We start from the raw sequence: 26,938 nt of genomic DNA, 5'->3' as shown, positions 1-26,938 counted from the left end.
AATGTATAGACAGCGAAGGGAAACATAAAAAGTACTCATTCTTGACGTGAACCCACAGTCTTGTTTCTCTGTCTACCATTCCCCTCCTTTCTAGGCCCCTGTGATGCTCAAGGCTGCACTGGCCATGGAATTTTTCTCCCTACCCCTTCCTCAAAGACACATTACCTGGATCAGATTCTTCTAGCAGTCCTTTGAACGATGAATAGGACAGAATTTTCTGTTGAAATTCTCCTTCAACTCAGACCTTCCCTGTGTCCCTGTGCGGGCTGGGAGTGAGTTAGACCCTCCCTAGGCTGTCAGGATGGAGACCAAGAACCCTATAGGCTTCACTGCTGAGGTGACAGCTTGCTGCGGCTTGGTGACAACTGATGCCAGCTAGCATGTGGCTCCTTTCTGTCCATAGACTGAGGAATCAAAAGAGCTCAGAGCAAACAAAAGCAAACTTCATGGCAAGCATTGCAGACTGTCCCGCTCCCCAGGGAGAGGAAAGACTCCAGGGCTAGGAGACTCCCGCCCTGTTTTGGGGGTGTGAGTTTTTATATGTATTAAGTGACTCCCATTTGGTAACCCTTCCTACTGTCCTACCGGACCTAAGGCATTCAAGGGTCCCTTTGGGGTAGATATTAAGTCCCTTGCTTCTGTCCACAGTCATGGAAACAGCTGCTAGTTGTTAGGGTCTGTCATCAAATCAAGGCTGATCTCTAGCCTGCCTCCCCCATTTTGGTGTTGTAATGAAAATGAACCGTAATAAGAAAGAAGAACTCAATGCAACGAAAGGAAATGGTGACTCATGTCCTTCCGGTCTTTCTTTCCTTGCTCTGCTCTTGCTCTGCTGTCCTGACTTATACCAGGCTTTATCTCTCTCCCCCTCCCTTCTCTCTCTCTCTCTCTCTCTCTCTCTCTCTCTCTCTCTCTCTCTCTCTCTCTCTCTCCATCTCTCTTTCTCTTTCTTTCCCTTTGCTTCCCCTTCTCCCTTTTCTCCCCCCTCCCTTGCTCTTCCTTCCCTGTCGTTCAACTTCTACCACATTGCACAAATACAAAGCTCTCATTGTCAACTACGTTAATTTTGAAAATTAAAATAGGCCAAAGAAGGAGACATATCACACATGTCTCCCCGGACAACTACAACATCGAGTCGAAAAGGAAAAGGCTGTTTCAGATAGACGAAAAGGAGCAAGGTAAGTTTGGCAGAGTTTTATTTGTACTAAATACAAATCAAAAGAAAGGCTGTTTCCTCTGCATCCTTTATTTTTTACTATTTTTTTCGACAGTATTTGGTTGGTTCTGCTACAAAGGGTCGTGTAACTATTTCCTTCAAATTAAAACCTGCCTTCCTAGAAGGGAGTTCCGACGGCTCAGGACAAGAATCTAAAACTGTTCTAGAAGCTCAGAAAGCTAAAGATTGCAAGACTCCTCCCAAAATTTGTAAAAGCAGTAAACAACTGATGGCCCAGAGGAGCTGCCTGCAGGTCGGGTCAGAGAGCTCCAGGTGCAGTTGAAGCAGTTCTCACCCATGCTGCGGTGGGATACTGGTGACAGGGCTGCTTTGGGTCACCATGCTCCTTCCTGTAAGTAACCCTGTAGAACCATGGGTTCACTTAGATAGACTGGGGAGGGACTGTGCCTTTGTCTGCTCTCTGTGCATGAGCAGATGCTTGTCACATCTACCCTGGGAAAAGCCCCACAGCAAATATCAGTAATATGTTTTTGCAGCTGATCACACTGCTTAGCTTGGTTTTTCTCCTGTGATAGTACCCTGATGGGGTAGATGTGAATATGCCGTGGGATCACAGGATGTGAGAAAGCTCAGTGTGGTCGAGAATTAGTCTGGAAAGCTTTCTAAAGGGACGGAGTTGTCCTGTTGGCCTGGTGCCATTCCATAAAAGGTTGTCTTCTTAAGTCAGAAAAGCAGCCTTTTTAAAGCTTTTAAAAGCATCTATTTAAAATTTGTCTTTGCACATTTTGCTTTGTGAAGTTGTTTACTATACAGGAAGAATGGTGGGGAAGATTTACCACGCTGTTACTTCCCCCACTTAGCTCTTCCCCTTGAACGAGAGCCTGGGGTGGGGGATTGCTTCTGAATGCCAGATGACATCTTCCAGATTTTCTTAATGATTTTATAACTAGTAATACAAATTAATGTCCATGTTATCCACATACAGAATTACATAGTCTACTGAAATAAAATTTTATCAGGGATTTTTTTTTTTTTTTGAGACAGGGTTTCTCTGTGTAGCTTTGCACCTTTCCTGGGACTCACTTGGTAGCCCAGGCTGGCCTCGAACTCACAGAGATCCGCCTGCCTCTGCCTCCCGAGTGCTGGAATTAAAGGCGTGCGCCGCCGCCACCACCACCCGGCCAGGAATTTTTTTTTTATGGGTCTCAGTAAGAGGTCTTTTGCGATCTACACACAGTGAATTCCCTGGACCTAAGGTCTAAGTAGATACAGTTTAAAACAGAGCAGACAGACAAGACAGCACCATACTGCTTCCAAACATGACTGCATTAATTTATACTCTCATTAATTTATACCAACAATAGGGTCTTATTGAAATTGTGACTTATGTTATGACCTGGTTGAGTTTCAGTCAGCCATGGTTATATGTTTTGACTTTAGAAAATATATTAGTGTATTCCATCACACCTGAAAATGCATTTTAAAAAATTACATAACTACCCTGATCAATCACAAAAGGCCTTTCAAGTTAGCTCAACTTCTAACAGTGTTAAAAACTACAATCTATGTTTTTAGGAAAGAACTTCCTCGATCAAATAGAACTCACTGAAAGAGCAAATACTGAATATTAGTCACCAGATGTTCATCTACATTTGGTACAAATTTAAACTAACAATGACGGGTAGACAGAAGGACTATCCAATAAATTCCTTACAATCATCTGATTTGAATGTGTGCTGCTGGGAAATCCTATAAAAGCAAATCACTAGAATTTCTGCATATCAGCCACAAGAATTTATTTTAAAAGAAAATATATATCAGTGAGCTACCGAGACAGGGAGACCAGAGACATCTAGATTCTAGAAAAAAATAGATAAGAACAGAGTAATTAGGCATATAAAAGGGAAAAGAAGCAACACTTTGAAAGTACCAATGCACTTTAAATATGCCAAACAGTTAACAACACAGAATTATACTCAGCAAAAATAGCCATCAGTATAAAAATAAAATAAGAGGGAAAATATAATTTTGAGAATCTGCCACCAGAAGATTTAAAATTACAGAATAGTATAGGTGATGTTAAGCAGAAGAAAAAATATCCCTAAATGATAAAACAGAAATGTAACAAAGAATGAAAAATGAGAAGCTAAATGAATGATCGTTCTACAAAATAATACCTCATAGCATATAATGATTTTAAAATTTATATACCTGCCAAGCTAACAACAACAGAAATTTGAGATAATACATGTAAATGGAGTATAATTCTATAAGCTCCTTCACTTGCCGGCAAATATTTAAGTGTACATTTATTTTAGGAACTAAGCTCTACAGAGATGGCTTAGGAGGTCAAGGCATTTGTCTCTGAGCCTGATGCCCTGAATTCGGTTCCTGGAACCCACCCACATTAGAAGGAAAGAACTGATTCTCCTTCAGATTGTCTTCTGCAGGGCCAGAGAGGTGGCTGGGGGAGAGGAGAAAGGGAGGAAGGGGAGAGAGAGAGAAGGAGGGAGAGGAGAGAGAGAGAGAGAGAGAGAGAGAGAGAGAGAGAGAGAGAGAGAGAGAGAGAGAAACTAAAAAAAGATTAGGTCAAAGGAGCATGCTGAAATTTCTCAAATACATTAGAAATTACTTAAGCAGCCTCTATAACTGGCAATCCGAATTGTTTGGGAATATAGAATCATTTTAATCCCAATTAGCATAGTAAAGTCAAAAAGGGAGAAAGGAATGTAGACAGAGAGGAAAAATAAATCCAAACAGAAAGACAAATGAATGGAGATGGGCTGATAAAATATGTGAAAGTCAGGTGAGAAAGTTCCTGATGGAAAAAACCAAGAGTTGTTTGTATGGGAATAACATGTCCCAGTAGAAAACTCTTAAAAGCATAGATAAAATGTTTAAATTACTCTGAATATATTTAAGGATGGTAAAAAAAAAAATTAATTAAATTAAAATTAAAATTTGGCAGACTCTGGAGGAGACTGGGTCCCGAAGAAGGGATTCATGCTGGTGGGAACTACATGGTCATTTTCTTCAGCCAATTAACCTGTGTCCATCAACCTTGTGTTGTGCCCAGATCGTGACCCCCAGAGAGACCACCAAAGACGAGCATGCCGGAATGCAAAAGCAAGGTGTAATTCTGGATATCCAAAAGCAATACAAGCCTAGGCAGGGACTTCGTCCAATACATCCAGCGCAGTGGAGGCTGGAGGAAGCGCCCACCTGTCTGCAAGCTCAGTTTTTAAAGGGAAAAGTCACAAGGTTACATCATTTAGGGGTGCTAGTACAGGTACAATTCTGATTGGCTCGCTTCTAGGGACTTCTAGAAATTACTTCTAAGGGAGTGGTTGCCCACCACCATTTCTCATTGGCTGCCCTCTGGTGGGGGCATTTCTGTGGTCAGTTACCCTGGAAACCAGGGAGAGGACATTCCATAGTCTGGAAGGCATTACCTCCTGACTACCTTGTGACTCCGAACTTCTACACTTCCTGGTTTCTGGAATCTGAACTGACTGGTTTCAGTAACTAATGGCCTATTCCCAAAAGGAGAAATCTTAGGCCTTAATTTTAGGGTGAAAGCATTTTGGTCTTATTTCTAAGATGGCTCATTTTGGTCTCACACTTGGTCCCTTGAATTCTCCCACAAAACTGTAGAAAATTTTGACCATGAAGGTATAACATGATAAGAATTGAAGGCAGCTGGAGGGACCAGAAAGCATGTTTGGGGGTAATCCTAGGAGAAAATTTGAAACAGAAGAGCCGTGAGAGCTGCAGAGAAGGCGGTCAGTCTCACTTCCTTGATTGGGGCCTTAGCCATCTGTGACTAGGGACACCACAGGGCCTCACAGGGAAATCAGCCTACCTGACAGGCCCGGGTGCTGTCTCAGGCCCACTGCAAGGAACCATTTTGCAATTAGTAGTCTAAGAAAACTTTGCTACGACCAGACTAGCACCAGGTCCACCCACTCCTCCCGCTCATCCCCCTCAAGTACCTGTGGCCAATAAAGATTCATGTTAAAAAAAAAAAAAAAAAAAAAAAAAAAAAAAAAAAAAAAAAAAAAAAAAAAAAACCATACTAAACCATCAGATACATAGAATCAAGTCTATACAGACAAGGCAGAGAACTTGATGTCTGTTACTAGAGTCATTGTTACAGATTAACAGCAATGAAGTCTAGCAGGCTTTTTGCATGTGTCTCACTGTTAATCCAATTAGAATGAGAATTAAAGGCCTGGGCGGGGCTGATAGAAGAGTAGTTAGCCAGGGAGACCAAGAGAACAGACTGGCATCAATTATCTGATTTATGTCATTATCTCTTTCTCTTGTGAGGTTTTTGTTTTTTCCAACCATGGCAAGACATTTTTTTTTTCAAATTATTCCTCATCAATTAGTGCAGAAATAACAGGCTTCCCCCCCCCCAAAGCCACACATATACATAGTTTCCTTTATCTTATGAGAAGTAAATCTAAGCCTTTTCAATTTTGTAGGATCATTTTTGTAAGGAAATAGAACTGTTGTTCTAATTCAGAAATAGAAATTTTTATTATCTCTGGGTCCTGATCAACCTGTCTATTTAGTCTGGAAAGCATCAGAAGAGGCACATTTAGTTAAACCATTGGTACACGCCCACCAAGTAGTCTCGGGGGCTCCATAATATTGTTGTTGTCCAAATAAATTAACCCATAAGGCAGAATAGCAGGCATCAGAACAGGAGGAAGTGTCTAGGTTAAGTCCTTGAATGTTAATTCGGGCTGCCCCCAGTCACATGAGTTTTGCCAGCCAATGGGCTGACAGTCTGGTTAGTTTCTATTCTTCTGTAGTACAGAGCCAGGTGTTTAAGCATAACCAGCAATCCTGGCTGAATTCTGGCTGAGAATGATTAACTCTATCCCCAGGGTCCCTTCCTGTGGCATAAAGTCTGATTCCCCAGGTTTTGCTGTTTTCCAAAGGCCAGAATCTTTTCAAGGGATTTTTTTTTTTTTTTTTTTGGAAACCTCAGTTTTTTGTTTTGTTTTGTTTTGTTAGTTTTTGCAATGGAAACTCCATGTTCATGGAAATTAGGGGGGGAGGCAGTCACAGGGCATGCATAGAACTGTAACCTCTGTGTTCCTATTTCAAAAGATAAACCCCCATATCTTTCCTTTCTCCAATTCGACTAGACATTTAAAGTGGGCCTCTGTGAGCAAAGATCAAGATGAATATGGGTTGCTGGTCTGCACTAGAAAACCTCCCCTCTACTATCTTCCTCGGTATCCAGGTCCAGGCCAGAGGGCCATGAGGGTTGGACCATAACCCTGTATTCATACCAAACACAAGCCAGGAGGAGGTAGAGGGGCAGGGAATGGAAGGGCCCCAGGCCCAGGAACACCTTAATTTCAATGGCTCCGTAGTCTGGAGACAGTCCGTTCGGCAGCAGCCCCTGTCGCCTCCACCTTCTTGACTTGGGTGTGGTGGATCCATGGTGCAATGCCTACCGCCTTCATCCCGTAGGAGCAGAGAATCACCTTGCAGGGTCCTTTTCTGATTAGCGCCCCTTTGGCTACCCAGGCAGTGTCACTGGACTGGAACAAAGGAAAACTTGTGGAGGATTTGGAGGTCAGCTGGGTCTCTGCCAGACACTTTATGGAGTACTGGGGTGGCTGCCGTGACTTGAGAAAGGATGGCTAGAGGTTTCTGCCGACTGCTGTTCTTTGAGCCTAGGAAGCAGTGGGAGAGTTCTTCCAAATATAATCTCATAGAGGAGGGGCAAATCCCTCCTATGTGGGGTACAGTGGGCCAAAGCAAAAACAGGCGGCCTATCCATCCTTTGTTGGATTCCAATGAGAGATTTGATAGGGGTTTTTTTAAGGTCTTGTTTATTCTTTTTACCTGGCCAGAACTCAGAGGTCTACATGCACGATGAAGTTGTCGATCTGTGTCTAACACTTTAGCTATTTATTGAGGGGTTTGGGCTGTGAAAGCCAGGCCATTGTCAGACCCCACAGCTAGAGGGAGGCCAAACCAGAGGACCAGTTCCTGAAGGAACCTTTAAGCTACTATATGAGCAATTTCAGTCTGAGTAGGGGACACATCTTCCCACACGGAAAAGATATCTATAGAAACTAACAAGTACTTTTTATCCTCCCCCAGAAGGCCATTTTTCCAGAAATGTTGGTGTGTCCTTCTGACCCCTTCCTTGGTAAGGGCCCTCTGTTTTGGATTTACTTGAGCACAAACCTGGCATCTGGCTGAGATATCCCATGCCAGGCTATCCAGAGTAACTCAGGAAGTTTTGTGGACCCCAGACAAGTGTCCTGGTGAAGGTCAGTTACCAGAGTCCTGCCAACTGTTTCTAACCTTTCCCTTGGTGTCCTCTATCTATGGGTTTGAATTGTCCCCCTTTCTTTCTCTTGTCTTTACTATGTAGTCTCGGGTAGCAGAGGGTCAAGGTATGTCACGAGAATATCAATAGGCTCCACTGGTCTTCAGGGCCATTTGTCCCCCAGCCAGGTCATCGGCCAGCAGTGGAGGACAGCAATTCATAGGGAAAGCCAAACAGTCTTCAGGAGGGCCGGGATTCCTTAATGACCCTTTCCTGGGGGTGAGATGGCCTCTGTATATGGATCACATCGTGGACATAGCTGGCAGTAAAAGCATATTGATCGACAGTCCGTGTATGTCGTGGTGGACTTTCCTTTTCCCTGAGAGCCTAGGTCAGATCAAAGTTCTGCTCTCTGGACTGAGGTACCTGGCTTGGGCCCGAATTGTTTCAGTTCGAGTAACTAGCGCAGCTCCCAGGTTCCTGAGTTAATTTTTATCTCAGGACAGTCAGGGATGAGCACCTGGGTCGTCAGGCAAAATTGATGAACTGACAGTGGTGGGTTTCTCAGACCAGACTCAAGAGTAGGCCAGGAGTAGGGCCTGGTACTGGGTCAAACAGTCAGTAGTCTGATACTTCTCAGAGAAGGGCCTCAACCACATCGTGGGGTACTGTGAGTAGAAGATCTTGACCTAGAGTTAACTTTCCTTTTATTAAACTAATTAAACTAATTGCAGCCTCCATAGCTCTTAGACAGGGGGCCATCCTGTGCCTACAGGGCCCAATAGTTTGGACAGGTACATCATAGGACATTTCCATGGCCCCAAAATTTGGGTTAAAACCCCTTTTGTCTTTTGTTTAGTCTCAGTCCAGATTAGGGGCTTAGTTTCCCCCCCGCCCCCTCCTCTCCTTGTGCTGGTGGATAGAGACCTTGCTATTTCCACAAACTAGTATTCAGAGGCAGCAATATCCAGCAGCACTCAGGAACTCTCAAACCTTCTCTTGGTCTTTGGAGTTGAGATCTGAAGGATGGCCGCAATCCTACTCTGAGACAGGCCCCTTTTGCCTCCCTCAGCTGGGAGCCAAGATAGGCAGCCTCTGATGTACAAAGTTGGGCTTTCTTAGTTGGAACTCTGGCAGCAGTCCCTCGGTGGCCCTTTTATAATCTATTTTCCCAGGAAATCTCTAATAGAAGGACAAGAAGTCTGCATTTAATGTCTTTAAATCCTGGGGCCACCTGGTCTAGGAATGTTGCTCACTGTAACCTCCCTCTGGATCTGTCCGTTACAAAGCAAAGATGGGTTGACTCACCTCTGTCAATTGGAGGCTGAAGGATGCATTTTTCAGGTCCATGACAGTGTACACATGTTTCTCTGGAAGAATCTGACTCATGAGAATCAGAGGTCCCAATTTTCTTCACAGGCAGGAGCGGTGTATTCCACGGAGACTGGAAGGACACCAGGATGTCTGTCTCTCCAAACCAGGCAATAGGAGCTGCTATTTACCCTTTTGTTTCCAGGGTCACTGGGTATTGTTTAATTTGGACAAAGCAGGGGTGGGGGTGGCGGGTAGCTGAACTGGTTAGTTGAACAATTATAGAAGCTTGGTGTTGGTTTCTGCCTATACCCCCAGGAATCTTTGTTAAAAATATGAGAGATAGTCCAACTGTATATTGGAGACAGAACTTTCATCTAGGAGATAGTCTTCTGACAGAGGGTGAGACAACAAAATTGTGCTGGGTATCTGTAAGTCTAACTATGTCTCATCATCAGAGAGGCTGATGGTGACTTACAGTTTATTCAAAAGGTCTTGTCCCAATCCGTTCTCTGTTGTCAAACACCCGTTGAGCTGAGATACCTCCAGCAACCAGGACCTGCTATATCTTTAATTTTTTTTTTTTTACTTTTAAATTTTTTTCTAATTTCTGGGGCTGACTGGGTGACAAAGGAAATCTTTTTAGCAGCTGTCTAATCTTTCTTAAAAAGTAAATTGTCTAAAGTCTCCTTAGTCAGTGCTGGACAGAATGGAAAATCTATTCTGTCCAGGCTATGTTGCCTGGCAGCAATGCCCTGCCCAGCTCAGGGGCATTTTTGTTTGTTTGTTTGTTTGTTTGTTTTGATTTTTGTTTGTTTGTTCATTTGGGTTTTTTTTTTTTTCAGAGAATGGTGAGTTTTATGGATCACTGCTTGAAAAAGAGACACAAATTATGAAAAAGAAAGGAGTGGAATTTTCCTTTTTCCTTCCCCTTCCCTGGGGCTGCTTAGAGCAGGCACAGAGCAGAGGAAATGATCACCCGGAGGAACTGTTTCCCCCTCTCTGTGCGCTGGATGAGAGGCCAGGTCCCTCCCCACCTCCACACAGGGACCAACCCTGACTATGAGCAGGAAGCAAGCAACAAAGCTGTCATGCACTCCTGTTCCTGGAGTGGGACAGGCAGAGAGTTGGGGGGGGGGGTTCTCTGGGTGACCTGGCAGAGCCAAAAGGATTCAGCTCCCCAACAGGAGGGAGCACAGGCCTCACCCTGGGTGGAGGAAGGGTCTCACACCAAAGAAAACCACAGGTCAATTCAGGGAAACAAACTGATGGAAAACACAGAAAGACACACACACACACACACACACACACACACACACACTAAAAACAACCTGAGGTGACCACCACACATTCATACATCTGAACAGACAGAGGGACCCAGTGACGTCTCACATCAAGAGGCAGTAGCAGCTACAAAAAGCTTTGTACATGAACCATGAGTATGAACGGAGACGGACTTTGGTGAATCAGCTCTGCTTTATTCCCACTGAATAAGGAATATACAGGATTGGGGAACCTGGGAACAAACCCTAATTTGCAGTAAGTGGCATGCTTCTATCACAAGGCCTGGTATGTGGCAGTAGGGTCCTATCCAAATGGCTAGAGCTCTTGCCTACTGACCATGTGGGTCATCAAGGGAAGAGAGTTTGTAGGTATCTCTGTCAAAGGTCACCCTTGAGATAAGTCAAGCATCCTGGGCCTAGAGACATCCTCCAGATAAGGCTGGTTAGAGGACAGGAAGCTTTTGTGGAGGAGAGGGAGTCCTCCATGTTGCTGAGGTTAGAGAAAGCTGCCAGGCTATGGCAGACTGCAACCTCTCATCAGCAGGACCTTCCGACATCTCCCCCCGTTTTGTTTTATAATAGAGAGGTGTCATCATAAGCCTTGAGGAACCTGGTGCCTGTGTCAAGAAGGTTCTGGGCCTGGTAATGAACCAGGACCTGACTGGTGGTAATTTTAGCAATGATGGCGATCTGTCACCGGAGGAACTGAATAAGGCAGGGGCAAGCATCAAAACAAAACAGCATAATAAGAGGACTGAAAAGGGGTAGGAGCCAAGAAAATAAGGGATCATGGAAGCAGCTACTTTGCTCTATGGGCTGGAATTTTGAGAGTAGGTCTTTGTGGAGTTTTGGGGGGGGTGTTGACATTAGTTTTCACATTTGTTTACATAGAAGCGACATTTGTTCCCCAATACCAAGCCAGTCCCCCTATGATCAGCAGTTATTAGGTCTAGTGTTCTTCTGTTTGGGAGCACGACCCCAGCCAGAGAGCGCATCTGTCTTTGAAATGACTCATTGCCTGATCAAGTTTGTCTCGAAAGTTTCCAGCCAGATGTTTTGTCTGGACAGTGGTAGTTGTTGTAGCCTCCAGAAGATTCATGAGAGATGACAAGTCCTATTCCTACGGGGAAAGGAAAGAATGTCGTTTGTCGTTGGTGAACAGCAGTGTCTTTTTTTTCCCTCATATAGATAGCCCTGTAGAATAATCACAACAGAGGTATAAAACCCTGTTTGGGGGGGGTGTCTATGTAGGAGATTATTTTTCTTTTATACCAAAGAAGAAGGGGAAGGGCAATGCATGTCAGTCTGAGAAGAGTGATGTTAGTGAGACATTAGTCCTGGGGTAAAGGAGAGTGATATTGACCCGTACAGCTATCAGCAGAAGTCTATTGCTGGATGCATAAAAGAAGCAGTCAGAGACATTAGGGTAGGTGCTGAAATCAGGGAGAAAGTTAACAACATATTGACCATATTGTAGGCAGGGTGGGCTGGGAATTGAACTCAGGACCTTTGGAAGAGCAAGCAGTGCTCTTAACCTCTGAGCCATCTCTCCAGCCCCCTAGGAATATTTTTATGAGTTAGTGTGGACTGAGAGGTCCACACCAGCTGTGGAGAAATATGAATATCAGCAGAGGGATGTACAGCATAACAAGTAGGGTATAGTTTTCTCATGACACCTGTTCTTCATCTTTCATCCAGCGGTTATCTATAATAATGGTAAGTTGATTATTTAGGCTTTAAAACAGGAACTGCATCCTTGGTTAGAGCAGTCCATGGATCAAATCTCTTGGTCTGTTTGTTTGTTTGTTTGTTTGTTTGTTTGTTTGTTTGGGGGGGTTCTTCTCAGAGAGTTCCTGAAGGGAAAAACACCAGTGGCGGGTGTTGGGTTGAGAATTAGGGAGTTGAACAGTGGCAGGACAGGCCTGTAATATAACAAAGACTGTCATTAAAATAGCAGAGAGGGGAGATAGAATGGAGGGAATATGGCTTGGGCAGTGGCCACCAGATCAGGGGTGTCCTTTCAGGCGATTTTGTTGTTCTGCAAGGGGTGGTGTTTCTTCTACCTCCTCTGTCCCTGACCGGTCAGTGAGAGGCAACCCATCTTTTTGGTTGGTGGGGTGATGTTGGACATTTCTGGCTGGGATCTGAATAGGCCTCAGCTGTGTTCCTTTCAACTCAAGCAAAAAAAAAAAAAAAAAAAAAAACCTCTTCCGGTTGTGAGGAGGGGGTCAGGTCCAGTCCATATTTCCATCCATGGGGTAATGCCATCATATTAAATTGGGAAGGTACTTGGAGTTTTTGTAGATATAGAGTATTTTTAGGATGGCCACTACCATTGCCAACTGCATTGTTAAAGGTGTAGATGTTCGGTTTTTGTTGTGGTGGTTGTTGTTGTTTTTAAGTTGAGCCTTTAGAGTTTGATGTGTGTTTTTTCTATGATCCCTTGCCCCTGGGTATTGTAAGGAACCCCTGTGTGGTGGGCAAGCTTTCATTGTGAGTAGAAGGCCTTGAATTGGGAGCTGGTAAAGGTGGGACCATTATTAGTTTTTAAATTTTTTTAATTTATGATAGGGTATGTGAGCCATACCCTGCAACATGTAAGAACTAAGGGATCGTGGGAGAACTTGGCAGTCAGGTCCAGCTTTGATATGTTGAATAGACACCTCAGCCTCGTGTCCCAGGTTTGAAACAGATATATATTAGGGACAGAAGATAAAGTTAAAAATTAGCTTTTATTAAAATTTTAAACATTGACCAAGATGGAATCTTGTCAGAGCCACCATCTGGAAACTTTTTAGTTGTGTGGCTTTGATATATATGTTGTTGGGGCTTATACAGACAAAACCCATATGTCACCACAACTTTTTATAAGGCTATGTTGTTATACTTTAAGAAGTACAACACCCAGAGTACTAGGAAGTTACCTGGTCTCTAGGCGGACACTATCTTTTAAGAACTATTTTAATTAATGAATCCACCTATTGATAAATTTGAGTCCATTTTTGTATGTCAATTGGCATTATAGGTAGCTACTTTGTTCCTTATTTTAGGGACTTAGCCCATCCAGCAACTGTTAACGGGACAGGGATCATGCCTTTCACAGCTGTTTCCATCTGAACTGAGGCATAGGTTGTCAGAGTTCAGGAAAGCTGAAAGGCTTAGTCAGAGGCTTGCTTATCAGAAGCATCTGATTAGCTGTTCTGGGTGAAGGAATAGGGAGCATTAATATCAGCTGGATTGGTTTATATTAACTTTTAGAAAGTCCAGAATTCAATAGCATGTAATTTGTAGATGTTTCCTAGGTGGTGATTGTCAGTCAGTTGGAAATCTGTTAAAATATAGACTGGGCAGAAGTCAGTGTCTAAGAGCGTAAGATAATCTTACACTTGGAATCCTTTTTGTTTCATTTGTTGACAGGTGGATCCAAACCTCATGACTTCCATTCCTTCAAGTTTATACAAATTTTAGTTTACCAAGGGAGATAAAAGTTTTATATGTATTAGCATTAACATTGTATTGAAATCCCCACTGTAGAAAAGACAGTTAATTGCTGCCTGTAAAACAGCTGGAACTGATTTACAACTTGGGGTCATAGTAAAGGCTATGGCTTTAGGTTAAAAAACATGAACATTTTTTCCTTTGTTTAGAGAGTCAGATATAGATTGGACAGAGATGTCTTTAGTCCAGTGAGAAGTATTTTTAAGTTTATATTTACAGGACAATCAAAGGAAATTTAAAATCTTGAGCTTGTGACTAAACAGTAAGTAGTCAGTAGTTTTAGAGCTACATTAATAGCTTGTCAGAACTCCGTTGGTTAATGCTAAAACTTTGAGCTTTTAAAAGTCTTAATATAGCCGGGCGGTGGTGGCTCACGCCTTTAATCCCAGCACTCGGGAGGCAAAGCCAGGCGGATCTCTGTGAATTCGAGGCCAGCCTGGTCTACCAAGTGAGTTCCAGGAAAGGCACAAAGCTACACAGAGAAACCCTGTCTCAAAAAAAAAAAAAAAAAAAAGTCTTAGTATAATATTAGCATGAGGGAAAGAAACCTGAAGCATTTTTGTATACCTTAAGCCATTTTTACACCTTTTTAAATTGTATCCATTCCAATTATTTCAAAAACATCTTTTTTAGATCCTCACAATTCAGGAATGGGTGTCTTCAGACCTCTATCATTTGTATTGACATACTTTAATAATTTGCAATTAAAATAACTTGCATTTAAATACTTAAATTATTTTCTTATCACAATTTAAGCTTTCATATACTCAGACCTTTATGGCTTGCATTTATGCATCTTAATATATCTCATATAGACCCTAAGACATTTGCTTAGATCTTTGTAACTCAAGATTTAAACTTTATGCCCTTTTTATAGATTTAATAGATTTTTAACCAAATCCAGTAAATGTAGTTATGCATTTGGAGGTGTAGAATGTTTATATAAACCAAGTTTAATTTTTTGGCTGTTCTGTTTTAGTCTCTGTGTCAGGAGGCCCAGGCTGATACAGGACATTGAAGAAAATTTTTAAACATGCTTGAATCCAGGGAAGAGGAAAGCCAGACCCCAACTCTAGATACAGATTTTTAATAAAATAGAACAGCAAAAAAAATATCTTTAATGTTATCTACAGCAAAAGGATATTTAAACTTTTGTTAACCTGAATCTAGTGGCCAGAGGACTCAGAGGTGTATTCTGAGGTCCGGCCATAAAGGGTAGCCACGTGGCGACTGTAAAGACAGTAAGGGTGACAGACAAAGATATCTAACCCACCTTTATCTCCATGTCATATTTAAACGACATTTATGAACACACCAGGACACACAAACAACTAGACAAACTTTTTAAAGACACAGCTTTCCAGAGGAAAAAAACTTCCCATGGGAGAGAGATTTTGTTACAAACTATATAGATTTTTTAACCTTGCCTTAATGGACATCCTATAGATTTTTGAGATAAGAGTTAATGTAGTAATTTTTAAGATATAGAGAAATAGATATTTAGTGTGTTTTTAAGGTTTTGTAGATTGTAGTTTCTGGAAGAAGATGGTTGGGAAACATTGCTGTGGAAGTGCTCTGCCTCTAGTGGAGGCCTGTTGCCTATTTGAGGAGGGAAGGAGGGGTGGGGCTGGGATCCGCTGGGAACAGAGGAAAAGTCAGATGTGCCTGACAGTCCGAAATTTCCTGGTGCATTGTGCAAGAGCACAGCGATCCCCTGTATTCAACAAGCAGTGCTTTCGGGAGGGCAGTTGGGCTGCCCCTGGCCTGGTCCGCAGATCCCTGCTGTCCCTTGCCAGCTGAAGCCAGATCTCCTGCCACAGGGCAGCAGCGACAGGATGCGGGGAGAAGAATGACACGTTGGATGGGTGAGGAGTAACGGGAGGGGGAACGAGGCCGCTGGCGGGTTGAATCTTCTGGGAGGACTGAGCAGAACCCACCTCCAGGCCCTGCTTACATGGGGTGAGCACGCTTAAGGACACTTAATGGCCCTCAGCTGTGTGAGGTGGCGACAAAAAGCGCCCCCCTTCCCCCCCCACCCCCCCCACCCCCGCGCGCGCTTGCAAGCTGTCTACAAGAGGAGGCTGGGATGTGGGTTCAGCCTGCTAAAGGCTCCAGCCCGGACTCTCCTTGCAGGGTGGCCAGGAGACAGGCTCTGTCCCTGTACTCAAGTGGCAGCTAGGACTGACTGCCTTTCCCTGCACTTTCTTGCTTGAAGAGTAGCTGGTGGGAAGAATTTCCTGTTACAGAAAAGAGAGGGAATGCTGTCAGAGATGTTCCACTTTCCCGAGGCAATTTAGCCGCCAGGGGATTGAAAGTCCTAACGAGTACAAGCCTCTCCGCAGACTGGCGTCCGCCCGAGTGGAGTTTATGACCTTTTCATTACCAGGTTTTTTGAGAGAGATAAAGGTTTTTGCCCATGACCAGTTGGGCTGTCAGGTCCAAAGAGGGAGGTGAAAAGACCTTTTGACCAATGCCAGAGAGTTGTTCTTCTGGCCAAGAGGCTTCAATTGACCTCAAGCCATATTTGGACCCATAGGAAGTTGCAAACCAGGGGTAAAGCAAAGGACAGAAGAGAAAGAGATTGCTGGTCCTCAAGTTGGGACCGCCAGGCTAAAAAGCCTCTTCTCCCAGGGAGGGAGTGCTCATCTACTCCTGCTCCATCTGTTGGGTGTGCTCTTTCCCTCTGGCCTATTGGCCATCAGGGTGGGAGGGCAAAAGGCAGTAGCAGCTACAGAGAGCTTTGTACATGAACCATGAGTATGAATGGAGACAGACTTTGGTGAATCAGCTCTGCTTTATTCCCACTGAATAAGGATTGGGGAACCTGGGAACAAGCCCTAATTTGCAGTAAGTGGCATGCTTCTATCACAAGGCCTGGTATGTGGCAGTAGGGTCCTATCCAAATGGCTAGAGCTCTTGCCTAATGACCATGTGGGTCATCAAGGGAAGAGAGTTTGCAGGTATCTCCGTCAAAGGTCACCCTTGAGATAAGTCAAGCATCCTGGGCCTAGAGACATCCTCCAGATAAGGCTGGTTAGAGGACAGGAAGCTTTTGTGGAGGAGAGGGAGTCCTCCGTGTTGCTGAGGTTAGAGAAAGCTGCCAGGCTATGGTAGACTGCAACCTCTCATCAGCAGGGCCTTCCGACACAGGTGTCTCAAGGTCTGGTCTCTGGGATCTCAGTGGGACCTCCAGAAACGTTGTGGGTACTCACCAGAGAAGACTTCTCAGACATGGTTCTAAGCCAATAGAAAGTCTTTACTAGCCAGCTGGTGACCGACCACACTGGGTGTCTGGGATCCCAGTGTAGCCCTGAGCCTTTCTCAGGGTGAGCTTTTAAGCACAAAAAAAACAAAAAACAAAAACAAAAACAGCAACAACAACAAAAAAGACATGCCCTGGGTTGATATATTTCAGTTAACAAGAGCAGTAGTTAGCCAAAAGCAGAACTACAGAAGCCAAAAAGCAAAATACATTTAGAGACTTCCCTAGAACTATACACTTTGATGGATTAGGTCTTTGCTTTTGTTTTTGCTGGTGATACTATCTACATGCTGAGTTTTACAGCAGGAATGGCACGTCCATCATGGAGTCAGTTGTGCTAAGGTGTGGGGCCCTGTTACATTCCCCACTGGTCTTAATGAATGAGTCAAATCATGGGTTCAAATCGTTGGTCCTAAGGGCCTTGTCCTAGTTAGGGTTTCTATTACTGTGAAGAGACACCATGACTATGGCAACTCTTATAAGGAAAACATTTAATCGGGATGGCTCACTTACAGTTTCAGGGGTCCAGTCCATTATGACTATGGTGGGGAGCATGGTGGCATGCAGGCAGACATGGTCCTGGAGTAGTAGCTGAAAATCCAACTTCTTGCAGACAGCAGGAAGTCAACTGAGTGCCATACTGAGAGAATCCGGAGCAAAAGAGACCTCAAAGCCCACCCCCACAGTGACACACTTCCTCCAACAAGACCACACCTACTCCAACAAGGCCAGCCCCCCTAATAGTGCCACCCCCTATGAGATTATGGAAGTCAACTACATTCAGACTACCCCAGGTCATTACTTTTACTGAACTGATACGTAATTTGTAAGATGCAGGGCCTTGCTGTTAATTCAATCAGAAAGAGAATAAAAGGCCCAGCCAGTATTGATACCAGAGTAGTTATTACGGGGAATAAGAGAACAGAGACTAGTACCAATTATCTGATTTTTGTCTTTGTCTCTCTTTCTTTTTGAGTTTTTTCCCAACCCTAGCAATGTTTTGTTTCCTAATTACTCCTGATTGATTAGCATAGGAAGAACAGGTTTCTCCTAAAGCCAGACATAGTCCCCCTTATCTCACAAGAAGTAAATCTAAGTCTCTCCAATTTTGTAGGATTACTTCTTTGGTGGGGACCCCTTCTGCAAGGGAATCTAACTGCTGCTCTCATTCAGTATCTTTTGATACATCTAGGTCTTGATCGACCTTTCCACATTTATTTTAAGTGTTTATCTCCCATGATAAAGGCTGACACATCTCTAGATGGCTGTTGAGACAACTATGCAGGCTCCAACTAGGGGTGAGATGAGGGCAGGCACGCCTCTTTTTTTTTTTTTTATAGTCCAAGATTCATATTAAAATGTACTCCCCACCCCCTTTCCCATTGTATAGGTATACCTGGGGCAGAATGTGTACCAAGATGCATAAAAGGGGTTTCTCACTTTGGAAAACACCAGAAGAAGCACATTTAGTCAACCCATTCGTACACACCCACCAAGTAGTCTCAGAGGCCCAGTAATATTGCTGCTGCCCAGATGTGTTAACCCACAAGGCAGAGAGCAGCAGGCATCAGAATGAGGGGAGGTGCCTAGAGTAAGGTTTTGAATATTAGACAAGTTTCAGCCCCTTGTAATTTTCTAATGCTGATCTGGGCTGCCCCCAGTCACAGTGAGTTTTGTCAGTCAATGGTCTGACAGACTGGTTAGTTCCTATCCCTATGTAATATGGAGGCTTAGAGGTTAAGCATAACCAGCATCCTGGCCAATTTCTGGCTGGAAATGATTAACTAAGTAGTGGACATTGTCAAGAGTAAAAAAGAGGAATGAGAATCCCTCAGCTTCCAGGACATCAGGAGATAGTTAAGTACTGGGTGTGTTAAGTACTTTGGAAGGGAAGTTGAGCAAGACTTTGGCATGGGTAGTACCGAAAGGTCTGGGATCCTTGAGGGATGGTTTAAACCTCTCCTTAGGCTCCCTTCCTATGGCATAGAGTCTTGACTCCCCAGGCTTTCCTTGTTTCCCAAAGGCCGTTATTTTTTTTTCAAGGAATTTTCCAGAAAGCCTCTGTTTCACAACCTCAGTTTTTGTGATGGAAACTCCCTTGTTCTTGGCAACTAGGAGGGCCAGCTTCAGAGCACGCAAAAAATTGCAAATTCTGTATTTTTATCTCAAAAGATCAATTCTCCTACCTTTTCTTTTCGCAGTACAACCAAACATTTAAAGGGGGCATCAGTGAACAAAGGTCAAGATGGAATGTGAGTTGTTGGTCTGTAGTTATGCAAACTATCATTTCCCCTGTATCTGTCTTCCTCAGTTCCCAGGTCCAGGCCTGAGGATGGGGGGGGACGGGGATTGAGCCATGATCCTATATTCATAGCCACAGGGCAAAACATAAGACTCGGGGTGAGGCACAAAGGCAGGAGGATGAAGGGCCCAGGAGCTGATAAAACATTAATTTCGATGGGTCCAGAGTCCAGGGATGGTCCATTTGGCAGCGGTAGCTGTAGCTTCTGCTTTATTGACTTGGGTGTGATGGACCCATGGCGTGATGCCAGCTACCTTCACAGCCCTAGGAGTGAAGTGAATCGCTAGGTAGGGTCCTTGCCAAGTTGGTTTCAGAGCCCCTTTAGCTACATGCTTGACCCAGACAGTATCACACAACTCCTCCAACAAGAGGAAACCACTTGTGAATTCAGAAGTCAGCTGGGTCTCTCAACTAGTCCAATGAATAGCCTTTATGGAATACTGGGGGACCTATAGTGACTTGAGAAAGAGGTGGTTAGAGACTTCTACTGACTTCTGGTTTCTGAGCTTGAGAAGCAGTGGGAGGAGATCTTCCAAACAGAATCTCATGGGGGGTTGAATCCCTCCCTATACAGAGTGCAACAGACCCAAAGTAAAGCAAAGGAGAGGTCTCTCCCACCATTCACCAGACTCTAATGAGTTTTTGTAGAGTTTGTTTTAACCCATTCTTTCTACCTGCCCCATGCACAATGCACAATAATGTTTTCAGTCTATGTCTAAAGTTCTAGCTATTAATTGAGAGGTTTGGCTATGAAAGCCAGGCCGTTGTTAGACCCCATTGCTGAGGGGGTAGGCAATTCAGGGGTCTAGTTCCTGGAGGAGTTTTTAAGCTACTATATGAGCAGTTTCATTCTTGGTAGGGAATGCTTCTATCCACCAGAAACGGTCTCTACAAAAACTAGCAAGTACTTGTATCTCCCCCTGGCAGGCTGGATCTCAGTGAAGTCAGTTTTCCTGAGTTCACCTAGGTGTTGGTTTCTCATTCTGACCCCTTCCTGGGTAAGGGCCCTCTGTTTTGGATTTACTTGAGCACACATCTGGCATCTGGCTGAGACATCCCATTCCAGGCTCTCCAGTCCAGGCATAATATATATTGGTCTGAGCAACTCAGAAAGTTTTGTGGACCCCAGATGAGTCCTGATAAAGGTCAATTACCAGAGTCCCACCAATTCTTTCTGGAAGAATGATCTTTCCCTCTGGTGTCTTTTTTTTTTTTTTCTTCATCTATTTCCTCTTGGTTGTACTATGGAGTCTCAGGCAATACCTGGTCAGGGTGTGTCCTCAGACTATCAATAGGCCCCACTGGTCTTAGGGCCATTAGTCAAGCAGTAAGGTCAGTGGTCCAGTTACCTCTTGCTTCAGGGAAGTCATCTTTGTCTTCAGTAATGAAAGACAACAGAGGGGAAGCCAGACATCCTCTAGGAGAGCTAAAATTTTTTCCTTTGTTTTCAGTGTCCTCTCCCTCAGTGATGAGAAGCCCTCTTTCTCTAGAGATCATACCGTGGGCATGCACAGTAGTAAGTGTATAGCAACTGTCCATGAATACAGCGGTGGACTCTCCTTTTCCCCATTAGAGAGGGTCTAGGTGATCAGTTCTGCTCTCTGGGCTGAGGTACCTGGCCTAGTCCCAAATCCTTTCAGGATCTGAAGTGACTACTGCAACTCCCGCATCCCTGCTTTTATCTTTCATCTTGTGACAGTCACAGATAAGCACCTGCAGGTGGTCCTCAGGCCAGAAGGCAGCAGAACTGACTGCTAGACTCAAGAATGGTCCAAAAGTAGAGCCGGATACTGGGTCATATACGGCCAGCATTCTGGTGTTGCTCAGAGAAGGGCTTATAAGGGGAGGTGCTGTAAGTCTAACCTCATGAGGTGTAAGCATAACAGCATGAAGTGCTGTAAGTATAAGATCCTGTCCCAGAGCTGACTGTTGTTTGTTTGTTTGTTGTTTTTCATTAAACTAGCAGTAGCCACCACTGCTCTTAGGCAGGTGGGCCATCCTGTAGTTACAGGGTCCAATCATTTGAACAAGAATGCCGTAGTGTGCCCATGGCCCCAAAGTTTGGAACCCCTTTTGTCTTGTTTTGTGGATGAAACATTCTGAAACATCTGGAAGTGCTAGGAGTGGAAGCTGGAACAGAGCTGCTTTTAAAGCCTCAAATGCCTTTTGTTTAGTCTCAGTCTAGATTAGGGGCTCAGTGCCCTCCCCCAACACACACACATGCATCTTGTGCTGGTGTATACAAGTCTTCACAAACTCTAGTATCCAGAGGCAGCAATACCTCGCCGCACCTAGGAAATCTCAAACCTTCTCTTAGTCTTTGAAGTTGGGACCTGAAGGATAACAGGCTCCTCTTGCCTCCCCTCCGCTGGAAGCCTCCGGTGTACAAAGTTGGGCTGTCTTAGCCAATATCCTTAAGGTAATGCTTGCAGCAGTCCCTCATTGGCCTTCTTATATGCTATTTTAGTTTTGGAGGTTGGGAGAAGGTCATCTACATATTGTAAGAGTATGGTCCCAGGAAACCTCTGATGGAAGGGCAGGAGGTCAGCATTTAGTGTCTCATCATACAAGGTTGGAGAATTTTTAAATCCCAGGGCAACCTGGTTCGTGTAAGTTACCTGCTGCAACCTCCCTCTGGGCCTGTCTATTTGAAAACCAAAGATGAGTTGACTCACCTCTGCCGATGGGAGGCTGAAGAATGCATTTTTCAGATCCAAGATGGTGTACACATGTTTCTCTGGAAGAGTCAGACTCATGAGAACCAGTGGTCCCAGGTTTCTTCATAGGCAGGAGAGGCATATTCCAGGGTGACTGGGAGGGCACCGGGATGTCTGTCTTTCCAAGCCAGACAATATGACTGCAGTTTCCCTTTTTGTTTCCAGAGTCATTGGGTATTGTTTAATCTGAACAGGGGTAGCTGGACGGGCTAGTTGAACATTTATAGAAACTTGATGTTGGAGCAGTCCTACACACATGTGGTACACTGACATGTATGCAGGCAAAACACCCGTGTACATACAGATTAAAAAAATAAAATAAAAAAGAGACTTGAAATGCCACCCATACCTATAAATGCTTCAAAATTATTATAAATATAATACCTGCCTGCTTGTTATTTGGTATGCTAATGAAAAACTAATATATGACTAAATAAGAAGCTAGGTTGTTTAAAATGTTTATTACTGTACTTCAATATAATTGAGTTTGGCTATAATTCTCTATATTTTATTTTATATGTTTGAAAATGTCATTTAGAAAAGAAGTCCCTAGACTCCACTGGACAACCAACGAGGGCCCTGTTTCAGGCCAAAGAAGCTTTAGGACCTTCATGATCCAGGATGTTTTCATTATATTGTATGATCAAAACAAGGCTGTGGATGAAGTTAATGTGCCATAGGTTAAAATAAGGAAAGAGGCTGGAAGAGGCAATTCATGTTACCCTAATTCTACTCACTTCAGAGAATGAATATTATGGCTGGGCCCAAACACCTTAGAGGCCAGGAAATGTAGTGTAACTGGGATGCCACATGCACAGACCCAAGTTGTTTCTATCGCTAGTGATCGGAGGAACAACATCTCCAGTTTGCACATGGGTGCCATAGAGTCAAGAAGAAAGTCCCTGTTTCTGGTAGGTGACATCATTCACAAGGACAGGGAGAGGAACTGGCAGGCAGTGAGTGACAACAGAGAATTGGCTAATTGAACAGGCTGACCTTGGAGATTGCTATGAGCAGGGTAAACTTAGATCTGCTCTCCAGAAGTAAATCTGTTTTTAGCTTTTGCTCATTTCTATGATGTAAATGTTTCCACAGTGGTCTGTTTTGGCTAAGAAGAAATGTGTACAATGTTGCTTATTGGCTAGCATGAGACAGGTTTAACACACCTCTGCCCTTGACCATTTCTAATGCAGACTGCCTGAGGACATTTAATAGCCAGAGCTCAGCTATGTTCATAGCAGCACTATTTCTAATAGCCAGAACCTAGGAACAACCTAGATGCCCGTCAACGAAAGAATGGATGAAAAATATGTGGTACATATACACAATGGAGTACTACTCAGCAGAGAAAAACAATGAAAGCATGAAATTTGCAGGCAAATGGATGGAACTAGAAAAAAAATCATCCTGAGTTAGGTAACCCAAACCCAGAAAGACAGTCATGGTATGTACTCACTCATAAGTGGATTCTAGATATAAAAAATCAGACTACAACCCACAGAACCATGGAGGCTATATATATAGCATGGAGGTCCCTAGGACGACTGCAGCTTATAATAAATTTCGGTTTTACTCAATTACTGAGCAAGCCTCAATGAAACATCTCACTATTAAGATAAGAATACATACTCTATCAAGATGATAATAGAAAAATAAATAAATAAATTTTAAACAATAAAAAATAAATAAAAATAGAAAAATTTTAAATATTAAACAAACAAACATTTTACTAAAGTTAAAAAAAGGGAGAACTAGGGACTCATCATTCCTCTTCACATTCTATTCTTTCCCTTGTTTTATATATTTTAAATTTTTTTATCGGTGGATTCTGCTGGAATTTACTGGTGGATTTTGCTGGAAGATCTGATGCAGATAAGCACTGGAGGGCTCCTGTTGCAAATCACCCTCTGGAGCAATGGAAGGAGCACGTGGAGGAGACCCGATCTAGTGTTGGTGTGGCCCCGGAGTTTGGTTTATGTCTTTCCTCAGGACAATGAGGTTCCTGTTTGGATTCCTGAGCACTGAACACGCCCTGTGGCTGCTGCTGAAGCCCAACATGACAGAGAACTAATGGGTCATCATGAAAAAAAATCTACCCTTCTGATGCCAATGGAGATTGAGAGCCCAATATGGCCAGCTTTGGCAAACATTAATGTAAAACTAGGAACTGTAGCATAAGATTGGATTCTCCAGAAAAGCTGCCAGCCAAAGTCATACTCGGATCAAGAAAATGGGCCTTGGTGGTTCATGTTCCTGGAGTTGTATCCATGCCAGTGGATGTCCACACAATCCAGAAGAGAAATTGACATTGCTGCTGCCACTGTTGCTGTTATAACAATGGTGCACACCGCTGCTACCGTTTCTGGGATTATCATTTCATAATTGCTTACTACAGCTAGCACAGTGGAAACCCTGGCAACAAAAGTAGCTACTACAGTTAGTTAATCTTTCATTCTATTGGACATGATAAATTAAATTCAATAGTTATATACATCTCGATTGGCTTTGAAAATTATAAATTTATAAACTCAAGTTCCAGTTGCTTTTGGGATACTATCTTATAAGGACTCCAATGTACAGTATGGCTTGATAAGGAAGGGAATGGCTCAGTTGCCTTTAGCCTACTGGCTATAGGTGAGATAGGACCTCTGTTGTCTTTTCTGTATCGAACACACAGATTGCAAGCCCAGTGCCACTTTGAGATCTTTGGCAGCAATGAACTATGCAGCTCACACATGATTGAGCTGGTATGATAATGAGTATTCAGAGACGGGTAATTCCTGGGGGCACTCACCAACCTAAGACAGAGCACCTGTGTGGCCTAGGCAGGCATCTCCATGACGGGTAAGGTGACCTGCTGACGTCCCACGCAACCCAAGTCAAAAGCTCATTTTTTAATAAAAGGGGGACCTGCAGGGCCCTGGCCCCTGTTTTGGATAACTGTTGCCTTGCTTGCGGACCTTTACCTTGATATCCTCCCAATGCTCATTCCCTGCCAGGTTCCACCCTCCTGAATGCTTAAGGGAAGTTCCTTGTCTGTGTATCCTGAATAATGGGCATTAACAGCTTAGATGCAAGATTATAAAACATCAGTAGTGAACTTCTGCCCTCCGGGGTCCTCCCATTGTGCTGTGAGCCTGTAATTAAGACCTCCTACCCTCTTCAAGAAATGACATTCGACATTTAAAATTAAATATATATATGTATATATATATATATGTATATATATACATATATATATATAATTGAATGGATACTGCAAATGTAATCTATGAATACCACAAATGTGATTAATATCATGAGTGTCATTTTAAAAATTTTTTTAATAAAAGAAAGCTTTGGAGGCTGGTATGATGGTTCATTAGGTAACGATGCTTGCCCACAAACATGATGACATGACTTCGATCTGTCTGTCTGTGTGTATGTGTATATATGTGTTTGTGAACTAACAGGGGATCATGAAAATGAGCAAAGAGGTCTTAGTAGAATGGGGAAGTAGAAAGAGTAATAGAATGCATGTAATAAGACAGAAGAGGGAACTATTGGAAGGAAGGAAAGAGAACCAGATGGAGGAAAGTCAGTGATTGAGGAGAAGAAATGAGAACAAAGTGTAGTGGCACATATGTGCAAACATGTCATCATGAGACACATTACCTTGTATGATAACTTAAATGTTAATAAAATTTAAAAACAAGAAAACTGAAATGTCTGGCGTTTGGAAAGACATTAGGGAGAAGGGGTCAGTTGAGTGTCCTCCTTACAACTGGGGTACCAGCCTAACAGGAGCCTGTGCTATTTTCATGACATTTTGTAGCAACGAAGCAAGTTCCAACAGGTTCACTGGGAAGAAAAGGATTCAGGGAGAAAGAGTAAATGACATAAGCAGCAGCATGTGGTGTCCAGGATTTATTAACAATCTTCAAGTGCCCAGAAGGCAGGGTCCTAGAGGCTGCAGTCTCTTTTAGGCTAATGCCAGTTTATATTTATTCAGTCCACTGAGTTCCCATATATTGTTTTATGATTCTGTGATGTGTATTTAATTGATACATTAAACTATTAGATGAAAACAAATGAAAAAAAATTAGCCAGAGCTCAAGCTGAGGTGTAGGAGCGAGTGAGACATCCCTGTAGGAGTAGATGAAATTACCCAGCTCTAAGTCTCCACAGAAGAACTGTGGTCTGCAGCTAGTTCTCTCACGTGAGGAAATCTGCTCTAGAATGTTCCTCGACGTAGTTGGAGAAGGGCACAAAGGGAGGTGAGGCATCCTGCAGCATGTATTGTGGCAAAGGATGCATGTTAGACTAACGGGAGCTGAGAGGAAAGAAAACCCAGTTTTTAACCTCGAGATTAAACAAAAGTTTTCCAGATTTGCCATAGAGCAGGGTGAGTACTGGAAGATGTCCATCTGGGGGGATGGAGACGAGAGCGCATGGACAGTGACAGGGAAGCATGGAAGAATAAGGCATATTCCAAGGTCGCCATGAAGGTGGTGTCTCTACTCCTGTAACCTAACTTTCACAAACCGTTACTTCATTCACCTTGTTGATTTACTTCATCTTCTGGACACACATGGGATAAGTATTTGAGTTTTTACATTCACAGAATAAACAAAATAAGCATAAATTTAACGAAACATGGGTTGGAAATCTAAGAGTTGTAAAATTGCAATGATTTTTTTTTTTCAGGATTGGTAAAATCCTGTCTGTGTATACTACTTTCTAGGTGGAAGAGCGCGGGTCAGAACAGATATGGTAACTCACGCATGATAAAACTCACCCAAACACTAGGAGAACTGGGTAAGTCAGGCTGGGGAGGCCTTTGTTGCATTACTAGAATCTAGACATGCTATTGTATGTTCTTAGAAAGCACGAGTGGGTGGAAATGGAAGTGGGTCTGAGAAGCTGGATTATTTTTTTTAATTACTCATCCCACAGGCATTATGCTTGTCAGTGACACAGTGGGTATGAGGCATACAGTGCGGACACAGACATGATTCCAGTGCTTTATGAACTGGCAGGTCCTGGTTGTCAGGAAGTAACTGAATATTGAATGTACTCTACAATGAGTGACACAGATTAGATCATCA

General features: G+C 43.4%; 2 long non-coding RNA genes across 2 annotated transcripts; one reads left to right on the top strand and one right to left on the bottom strand.

Moving 5' to 3' along the window:
• The first annotated feature begins 927 nt into the window (after positions 1 to 927).
• LOC119088323 lies at positions 928 to 26,649 on the top strand. Its single transcript, XR_005091959.1, has 3 exons — positions 928 to 1,178; positions 1,272 to 1,568; positions 26,575 to 26,649. It is a non-coding gene; the product is annotated as an uncharacterized LOC119088323 (long non-coding RNA).
• On the bottom strand, positions 10,247 to 22,313 carry LOC119088324. Its single transcript, XR_005091960.1, has 2 exons — positions 21,810 to 22,313; positions 10,247 to 11,192 (listed from the first exon to the last, which is right to left on the bottom strand). It is a non-coding gene; the product is annotated as an uncharacterized LOC119088324 (long non-coding RNA).
• Positions 26,650 to 26,938: the final 289 nt, after the last annotated feature.

This window comes from Peromyscus leucopus, chromosome 7 (genome assembly GCF_004664715.2).
Source record: "Peromyscus leucopus breed LL Stock chromosome 7, UCI_PerLeu_2.1, whole genome shotgun sequence".
Lineage (NCBI taxonomy): Eukaryota > Metazoa > Chordata > Mammalia > Rodentia > Cricetidae > Peromyscus > Peromyscus leucopus.
The sequence above is the reverse complement of the archived record's forward strand: the minus strand, read 5'-3'. Positions and strand labels throughout refer to the sequence as shown.